The sequence below is a fragment of the Mus caroli genome, unplaced genomic scaffold (assembly GCF_978045245.1).
Source record: "Mus caroli unplaced genomic scaffold, Mus_caroli_1 scaffold_3, whole genome shotgun sequence".
In the NCBI taxonomy this organism is placed as follows: domain Eukaryota; kingdom Metazoa; phylum Chordata; class Mammalia; order Rodentia; family Muridae; genus Mus; species Mus caroli.
This window is the reverse complement of record NW_028227258.1, coordinates 92,895,502-92,905,968: the sequence shown is the minus strand read 5'-3', so window position 1 is coordinate 92,905,968 and position 10,467 is coordinate 92,895,502. Positions and strand designations below refer to the sequence as shown.

At 45.3% G+C, this 10,467-nt stretch overlaps 1 pseudogene; it reads right to left on the bottom strand.

Annotated features, from left to right (window-relative positions):
• Nucleotides 1–532: 532 nt before the first annotated feature.
• On the bottom strand, nt 533–9,759 carry LOC115030639 (glyceraldehyde-3-phosphate dehydrogenase pseudogene; annotated as a pseudogene).
• Nucleotides 9,760–10,467: the final 708 nt, after the last annotated feature.

Below are 10,467 nucleotides of genomic sequence, written 5' to 3'. Positions count from 1 at the left end.
TCATCGGCTTACTCAGAATAAACTGACAAGGAACAGCACCTCACAGGAATACGGAGTCAGCATTTACAGAAGAGCCCTCACTAGTTTCTGATACGATCAAGACCAGGGGTGGGGCATAATACAGAAAGGAGGAAGAGGAAGGGAAAGAAGGAAGGGACCACTGTCATAGCTGAGTGGTAGTTTCTGTGAACGGTAGCATAGCTCAGAGGTTCTGAGCTTGTCCTGAGCCATCACTGGACATGCTGGCTTTGTGTAAGTTCTTCTTTATATCCACTTGACATCACATTCTTTCCCTTGGCAGCGGGTCCTTCCTACATAAAACATCAGAACGGGCTGTTTATCAGAAGATACCAAGGTCCATAATGTATCAGCCATGTTTAAAAACTCTTGACATGTTTAATGATGAACTCACAGGTCAACCAGGCTTTCTGACGTCAGTCCCCAAAATCCATCTGTAGATCAGAACCTTGCCGAAACCTCCGTGCACTAGGCGCTACTTAGGGCGTTTCATTTCTACTCTCTATACTTGTCTCTACGAGACATGAGAAAGTGCAAGGCTGCGAGAGGGGGTTGGGTAGAGCTCGGAGCAGGTGCATGGCGTGTCATTTGATCCCTTTGATGTGCTGGGTAGAGTTGGCGTTGTAGAGACCACTGTGTTCATGCAATCACTAATTCTATGTTGTATACAAATAAACGGCTAAAAGAGAAAAAGTAAACCCATTAAAGCTATTAAACTATATGTTCCTACTATTCTTTTCCTTGAACTAAACTCATTTCTCTTCTGAAGTCTGTTTGGAAGACACCTAACATAGTAGAAGCCAGCGGGAGAACTGGTGGCAGTTTGGATCACGATCAGTGCCTGGCACTGATTTTTTTTTAAAAAAGCAAGTTTTTAAATGCATATAAATGTATGTAACATAAGTGCTTATTCTTAACACAGCTTTAATGATCAATATTAGATAAAAAAACGGTGATATCAGTAACAGATATATCCAGATTAGACATCATGGCATGACACAACCTAGAATATTACAGAACTGAATATCCAGCTGCAAAGATTTTCACAAGATGCACGGGAACACTGAAACAGACATTGTCAGACATTGTGTGTATATGTGTGATGCTGTTTCTAAGTATTCTGGAGATTCAGTGCTCAAATATGGACAGAACCTGGAGTCTAAATAGGTCTCAGCCACTAAGTTGCTGATTGTAGAATTGAGTATAACAAATTATGCACATAGAGCATAAAACTGTAGCCAGCCTCTGATTGCTTTCCTCTTTTTTTCATTAAAAACATGAGGCAGACACATCAGCTCACACTTGTAATCCTGGCACTCAAGAAATTTGGCCAGAAGAATCATAAATTCAAGGCAAATCAGCTACCTGGCAAAATCTTCTCAATAGTAGATATTACACAATAGAAACCGCATTCCTAAATTCTGGCCTATCACTTTAGGGAGAATTTTTTTTTTTTCTAACAAATGAAAAGTCTGATATATCTTTGTCACTTGGGTTGGAATAAATTTGACAAGCTTTCTTATCCAACTCCGATGGACTTGCTGGTTGCCCGCTAAGGTAAGTCTGTAAGCAACTAGGAAACTGAGCAAAATACACTAGGAAACTGTTTCTAGGAAGTCTGAGGCAGCCTTCCTGGGAGGAAGGAAGGACTCACAAGCTGTCCCATGATCATCACACTTCAGGACAGCAGGCTGGAGTCCAAGTGGAGAGGATGCAATGGCAGCCTGTGTGGACCAGGGTAGCAGAGATTAGAATTTACAGAAACAGAGCAGGGGTCAAAAGGCCACGTCCCTCGTGAGTCTTCAGCTTTGCCGCACAGGGTGGGGGTTGGCGAAGCCGCAGAAAGCTTAAGTAGCTGCTATGGGGCTGAGAGCATGAGAGACACAGAGAGGTCGAGCATTGCTAAGAATTCTCAGGTTCTGATCACATACAGTGGAGAGACCGCTCTAAACCGTTGCTAATTTCTAGATACCATGCTTCAGAAACATGGACCACCCTCTAAGCTAGGGCCTACTGCAGGCTTGGTCTACATGTGCTTCAGACTAACTTCTGATAAGAGCTACAAAAGAGACAACGTTTTAAAAGTTGAGTCCTAGCAAGTCCAGGGAATGTGGGAAATCTCTAGGCTTCCACTGGTTGGCATAAGTAACCCTTAAAACTCTCCATTATGTCAAAACACACAGAAAACATCCAAGCTCAAGATAATCATCGGATGACCGAGCTAAAACCTGAAAACTACTCAGAGGAAGAAAGCAGTCCCCAGTAGTTATGTGGCTATAACTTCACTCCCATGGCTCAGGACAATGAACATCAACAAATCATCACATGTAAAGAAGAAAATGTGAGTGATAGTGAAAAACCACAGGAACCAGGAACAACCAATCCTCAGCACATACAAGGTGCGCTTTGAAGACCTCAAAACAGCTGCAAATGTATTTGGAGAGTTAAAAGGCACTATGGTCCTAATGAGAAAACCAAAAGAATAGCAGCACGGAGATGGAACATTACAAATTAAAAACTGTCTGTTGTAACATCCGCCTTTAATCCTACCACTCAGGAGGCAGAGCCGCATATCTCTGTGAGTTTGAAGCCAGCCTGGTCTATGTAACAAGGTCCAGGACAGATAGGATTGCATAGAGAAACCCAGCCTCACACAAACAAAATTAAAATGTTGGAATATAAAATATAATTGTGGTGCTTTGAATGTGCTTGTCCCAGAGAGTGGCACTATTAGGAGGTGTGGCCTTGTTGGAGAAAGTGTGTCACTGTGGGGGTTGAGCTTTGAGATCCCCCTAACTGCCTGGAAGACAGCAGTTTCCTCCTGTTTGCCTTTGGAACAAGATATAGAACTTTTGGCTCCTACAGCCTCAAATCTATCTGGATGCTGCCATGCTCCCACCTTGATGATAATGGACTGAACCTCAGAACCTGTAAGCCAGCCCCAATTAAATGCTGTCCTTTATAAGAGTTGCCTTGGCCATGGTGTCTCTTCACAGCAGTAGAAACCCTGACTAAGACAATAAAAAATGCAGAAATAGAAGGTAAATTTAAAAATATACTTGCTCTGTTTATTAGAACAAAGAAATGAGTAAAGTAGCAGCCATGAATTTAAGCAAGGGATGCGGCAAAGAAACCATCGTCAAAGCACTCCGCGGTAAGGGAGTCTGCTATAGCTACTTCTTGGAGATGAAGAGGAGCTGAGACAAACCTGCTGGGAGAAAAACAGACTGGAGCAGAGAAGTTGGCAAAAATAGCGGGAGACCTGCCAGTTGTACAGGGTTATGCTGCCATGGGAGGAGGCCAGGCTAGCTGGGACAGCCCAGGAACCAGCATGGGGCTCTGATCTGTCGGGGCCTTGTTTGAGTTCACAGGGAAAGCTCTTTCTGGACGCTGGAGGGCAGTGAGAGCCAGATAAAATGGCTTTCCCTGGCAAACAGAAACTTTCCAAGGTTTCTGAGGAGGGCTGGGTGTTTACGGGGTCAGGGTCCAGCCTGAGCCCGAAATCTCTGAGGGGTTAGAACCTGAGGGTGCACATCATCAGTACAAAGTCTCTTGTCTGAAGAAAAGACCAAGTCACTGGAGGAACATTAGAAGAACATTAGAGATTTGTGGGGAACCATAAATTAAGATACATATTAGAGAATTGTCAGAACTAATTACCACACATTGTTCCAAATTCTATAAGCCAAAGACACGAAAATCTAGATTCTGAGAACACAGAAAGCCACAAGGTAGCTCAATACAAGGAAAACACATAATCGTCTCTCCAAAATGCCAGGAGTGCCAAGGTTGGACACCTGTGCCTTAAAGCAGCCAACTAAAATCATTGAGATGATGGAAGCTAGATAACACGAGGCAGGGAGGTTACATGAAACACTGAGAAACAGTTACAAGAAAGCAGGGCCGAGCAGTGCAGGATGCACATCAACAACATGCTACATCTGGTACAGCTGTGCTGACAACTGGTCGTATGCTATTTGTCTTAGTTAGAGTTTTACTGCTGTGAACAGACACCATGACCAAGGCAAGTCTTATAAAAACAACATTTAATTGGGGCTGGCTTACAGGTTCAGTCAGAAGTTCTGTCCATTATCATCAAGGTGAGAGCATGGCAGTATCCTGGCAGGCATGGTGCAGGCAGAGCTGAGAGTTCTATATCTTCATCCAAAGGCTGCTAGAGGAAGACTGACTTCCAGGCAACTAGGGTGAGGATCTTATACCCACACCCACAGTGACACACCTATTCCAACCAGATCACACCTATTCCAACAAGGCCACACCTTCAGATGGTGCCACTCCCTGGTCCAAGGATATACAAACCATCACACTATTCAACCCTCTCCAATAAGAAAAGTCGTCTTTCGAAATGTCACCAGGACCACTGGATACCTGTATGAAGAAAGTGACTTTCAAACACTTCCTCAAACCCAGTAGAAATTTACAACTGAAGCAGGTATGCAGCACACACTTGTACCGATCATGTCCAATGTCAGGTCCCAACCCCCCAAGATGGCTCAGCCTGGCTCCAGCGGACCCCATGAGCACTCAGCATTCCTTACAACTCTTGTAAAATGTGTTTCTGTTTGCCAGAGAAAGCACCTGGGAGTCTGAGGAACTAGGATCTTAAGTTCAAAGCCAGCCTGAGCTACACAAAAAAACTTTGTCTCAAAAAAACCAAAAATATAAACTTGAGATGAGTCAAAGACCCAAACAGTGAGACAACGACCAAGCCAAAGAAGAAAAATCCATATGCTGGGAGTGGGTAGAGTTAGACTAGACACAAAAATCATAAGCCATTAAAAAAACACAAGAATGCAGCCGGGCATGGTGGCAAACACCTTTAATCCTAGCACTCTGGAGGCAGAAGCAGGTGGATTTCTGAATTCGAGGCCAGCCTGGTCTACAAAGTGAGTTCCAGGACAGCCAGGGCTCTACAGAGAAGCCTTATCTCAAACCACCCCCCCCCCAAAAAAAAGAAAAAACACAAGAATGCACATGTCACTGTTTGACATTTAGAATAAAGATATATCTTCCACCCATATTTATACTAGGAAAGTGAAAAACGTTAGTCAATAAAACAGCATTTACAACGATCATCATAGCAGTCATTCATGACAGCCCCAAGTCACAAACACTCTAAACTGGAAGAATAATTTCTCATTAAATACTTGTATGTCTCTGTGTGTGTCTGTGTGTGATGTACATGTGGGTGCCCCCAGAGGCCACAAGTGGCTGTCACATCCTTTGGAGTGGAGATCTAAGCTGCCTGACAGGAATGCTCATAACTAAATCCCAGTTGTCTGGAAAAGCAAAAGGCACTCAATCGCGGGTGGAACTCTCCGGCCCTGAGAATAAACTTCAGATTTTCAAAAATGACTTAATTGCAAATAAATTCTTGTAGGTCAAACATACAAAAACTTAGTGGCTAAAGTCATTGACAGGAGTCTTAAACAGGTAGAGATGGAAAGAAGTGCTCTTCCATGGGATGAGGCTCCGCTGGGCACTGAGCAAAAGGAGCATTTGGAAACTTTGTGTGATGGTACAGATGGACTGGACTGGGCTTTGTTTCATATTGTGGCTGCACTGATTCATAAGACTGCTCAAATCCCTTGACCTGACTTAAATTCTGTGCCACTTACTGTACACTAGTGTATATCCCTTTCAGAAATCTAATTTATAACATTAAAAGGGGAAACTGCCTTGGACTAATTCTAATGAAATAAAAACTATAAAACAGCCCTTTCAAAAGCTTCAGAAACTTTCTGAAAGAATTTTCAAGAAAATCTGAGTAGACAGACCACATTCATAAACTGAAAATATACTGCCATGAAATTATTTGCCCTCAGGTTTTACATTTAATGTGACAATAATAATAATAATAGTAATAATAATAATAATAATAATAATAATAATACAAAGCAACATGGAAGGAGGCCAGGCATGGTGGTGCACAGTCACAACCTGAGCAATTCAGAGGCTGTGACAGTATAGTGGTATGTGAGCATCTCCTTATGCTGATACTGCTGATCGAAATGGTTTTAAAGCCTTGGAAGACTCACAGGACTTGACAAGCTGATCTCGGACTTTACAATGGACTGTAACAGTCAAAGCAAGTTTGTAGGGCAAGGATGCAGCTCAACTAGTAGAAGACGTAGGTACTACCAGCATGTGCAAGGCCCTGGGTTTTATACCAATGCAAGTTTTAAAACGATACAAAACTTCAAAAGAAGAGCAGCATTAGAAGATGTGTATTGCTTGATGTCAGGATTTACTAAAAAGACAAAGTAATCAAGACAGCATGGGAAATCTATTGATGATATTCAAAAGAGTAGAGAGGGCTCCCTCGGCCCCTCCTGTCTTGGATGGAAACTGTGAGAGAGATGCTCAGTGTTAGGGACCTAGGGACTGAGTTGGGACAGGGACTCATCAGCAACCAAGGGCCCCCCTCTTCCTCTCAGTGTCCTTGCTGGGGTGGGTTGTCCAGGGTTTCTTTCTCCTTAGAGGCCATGTAGGCCATGAGATCCACCACCCATTGGCATACCAGGTGGTATACAAAGTTGTCATTGAGAACAATGCCAGCCCCAGCATCAAAGGTGGAAGAGTAGCAGTTGCTGTTGAAGTTGCAGGAGACAACCTGGTCCTCAGTGTAGTCCAGGATGCCCTTTAGTGTCCCAGCCCCCCATGCCTGCTTCACCACCTTCTTGATGTCATCATACTTGGCAGTTTCTCCAGGCTGCATGTCAGATCCACAATGGATATATTTGGGGGTAGACACAGAAGGCCATGCCAGTGAGCTTCCTGTTCAGTTCTGGGATGACCTTGCCCACAGCCTTGGCAGCACTAGCGGATGCAGGGATGATGTTCTGGGCAGCCCCATGGCCATCACACTACAGCTTTCTAGGAGAACCATTCATAGTCTTCTGAGTGGCCATGATGGCATGGACTGTGGTCATGCGCCCTTCCACAATGCCAAAGTTGTCATGGATGATCTTGGCCAGGGGGGCTAAGCAGTTGATGGTGCAGGATGCACTGTTGACAATCTTGAGTGACTTGTCATATTTCTCATGGTTCACACCCATCACAAACATGGGGGTATTAGCAGAAGGGGTGGAGATGATGACCCCTTTGGCCCCACCCTTCAAGTGGGACCAGGCCTTCTCTATGGTGGTGAAGATGCCAGTAGACTCCATGACATATTCAGCACCAGCATCACCCCACTTGATGTTAGTGGGATCTCGCTCCTGGAAGATGGTGATGGGCTTCCCGTTAATGACAAGCTTCCCATTCTCAGCCTTGACTGTGCCGTTGAACTTGCCATGGGTGGGGTCATACTGAAACATGAAGACCATGTTCCAGGGGTTAGACCATGTAGTTGGAGGTCAATGAAGGGGTCACTGATGATGTCTACTTTGCCAAGTGCAGAGCAGAAGGCAGCCCTGGTAACCAGGCACCCAATACGGCTGAATCCATTCACACTGACCTTCACCAATTTGTCTACAAGCCAAGGCTGGCACTGCACAAGAAGATTCAGCTGTTTCTGGGACAGGGAGGAGCAGAGAGCTGGAAATCTAGGTCTTATCTGGGGTTTCTAATGCTGTGATTTTAAGAGACAAGGAGGGGGACACGCTAAAGTGTAAAAGGCCATGGGGCAGAATTTTGATCCAAGGTTATCTCTAAGGGGACTTGTTAGGGATGCCCAGGATCAGTGTCGGGTGTCTCTTCTCCACATAATAGGACACCCAAAAGAGCTGCCTGATGCACCAACACAGTTTTGTAAGAGGCTCCAGGAGCTGAGAAGGACAGAGCAGATAACTTGTAGAGAGATCCTTACCAAGTACATGAGGAGAGATGAGGGGTTAGAACTGGTGGGGGAGATAAGATGAAGAGGCTGAATCTAGATTTAGAATCCTATATGGTGGGTTGCAGAAGCCAGCAGAAACAAACAACCTATATCTTGGGAGGAAGGGGCAAATCAGCATGGTTCAGTTAGGAGACCTGTGCCCCTGGGAATGGGGTGGAGGCACACTTGTACCCTTCTTGGTTTGGGGCATTAGATGTATACGAGGAGGTACAGTGAAGAAACCTCCGTCAAGGCAGGTCCATGGCTGGGGGAAGGGTTTTATTGTAGATGACTGTGAGAGAATAATCCCAGCCACCTGCGGGAGTCGGCCATAGCTACCTCTCAGAAACAGAGAGAAGACCAGAGAGAAAGGCAGGGAGAGGCAATCACCAGGGCTATGGGAGCAGAGAAGTTAGCAAAAGTGGCAGGAGACCTGCCAGTTGTATGAGTTACATTGCCATGGGAGGAGGCCAGGTTAGCTGGGACAGCTCGGGAACCAACATGGGCCTCTGATCTGTTGGGGGGCTTGTTTGAGTTCACAGGGAACTTGATGCTCTTTCTGTAGCTGGAGGGCAATCTTGGGGGTTGGGACTTGACAGAAATATAGTGGCATACATATGCACTAGCCAAAACCAATCCCAGTGTCAGGAGGGAAGAGAACTATATCCTGTCACCAGATGAATTGTGAGCTATGACCTATCAGACAGAAATGTACCATTCTCCAGTATGGGAATGAGTGGCTAGGTGCAGTGTAGTAATTGCTATTCCTACTGTGTAAAAAGGAGGCGGGGCTCAGGACCCTTGGGTTCTAGTCTGGGTTGGATTGTAAATGTCTGCAAAGGCCTGTATGCTAAAGGTCTTCTCTCCAGCCTGTGGTACTGGGAAGCAGGGGAGCATCTAGGAGGTGGGTCTGAATGGGAAGAAGTTAAGCCATTTGAAGTTGGGCCTCTGGAGGCAATGCCGAGACTGTGCCCTTTTCCTCCCCTCTCTGTTGCCTGGCCAACATGAGGGGAACACTTTTCTGAAGTGGAAATTTCTAGTTTCTTTGGAAAGTTAATTGTGTCAAATGATGTTTTGCTGGGGCACACAGGTAAAAGGCTGTTTTCCTGAAGCAGACACAGGTTTAGCAAACATGTGAAAGGACGCTTGATGAAGGAGTGTAAATATGGCCCCACAGACAGTGAGAGACAAGCACTGAGCATTGCTTTGGTTTGCTCTGCCTCGCTATTCTTCACGAATGACACACATCGATTGGTTCACCTTACATAGCGCTGTTGAGCTCAACTTGTGATAACATCTCCATTGAGAGAAACTCACCCAAGAACTGCTTGTGAGGTTCCTACAGCAGCTTGCAGATTCAGTGGCCTCGACTCTGGCCTGTTGGCGAGCCTGGTGGTTTCTTCAGGATAGAACTACAGCTGCCTCTTCTCTACATGCTTAAAGGGCTGGACTGTAGCTGCTGGTTCGTATGTGGTGTCTGCCTGCCTAGAGGACTGGTCTGCAGCTGCTGAATCGTGTTTGGTGTTTGCTATGGCACTGAACTACTGCCAAAGATGATCAAGCTTGCTTCTAAAGAACTACTGCTAAACAGGTCCACTTGTCCCATATCCTAATAACATTTCTCTTCCACTTCCTCTGCTGGGTGGTGGGTCAGAGGAGAGGTTGAACCCTTATTAAAAGTGGGTTGCAAGAACTTGATGCCTACACTTTCCCTCCACCATGTGCTTCTGCTGTGATGTCTAGTTGCTCAACCGTGAGCCAAAACAAACCTCTCCTTCCTGAACTCTGATTCTCTGGGGCATTCTGTGACAGCAGCGGAAGGCTGCACAACACAGGCTAGCTTGGGCAGGGCCGATGTTCCGGCTCACTGGAACTGGTGCTTTGGTCAGTCTCTGAGACATCTGCTGTTTTCATGTTCCTTAACCTTGGCCTTACCTTTAAGTGGTATTGGCATTACGGTGTTTCCATCCACTTCCCAGATGCAGAGTGGCCCAGATGCAATAAGGCCATGCTGTGAGCATGAGATTTGGGGAGAAAGCCCTCTTTCTTGAGGCCTCTCTTGTAGGCCATTACTGCAGAGAGGAGTAGGAAGAGGGCTAGCTTTAGCTGGGGAGGATGGATTCTGTAGTGTGACCAGCCTGTGCTAGGGTTTTCTAGATTCTGATATCTGTTGTACCCTCTAATCCACCAGGATTTACAATCCTCTAACCTCCCCCAGTCTCCCAAATGCTATTATTAAAGACTTGTACCACTCTACCTTGTAGTTTCCTGTGTGCTAAAGTGAGCCTTTTGATTTGGGTGAACCCAAAGACCAGTTCTCAACTGGCACTCTCATGCCCCACTAGCTAACCTGGGTTGAATGTGAGACCAGATTTCCAATGAGTTCCTGGAGATACTTGGTACACGTCAACATTTATAAAAGGTGTATGTGTGGGGGTGGGGGAAAAAACATTGTTCATGGCTTCTGCTCAGTTCCTTGTCTTTCCCTGACTTCCCTCAGTAATTATGAGTTCCTTCAATTTATATTTGGGGGTCACCACATGAGATATTTAAAGTGATTAAAGGGTCATAGCATTAGAAAACAGAGAACCACTGCCCTAACATAGTAA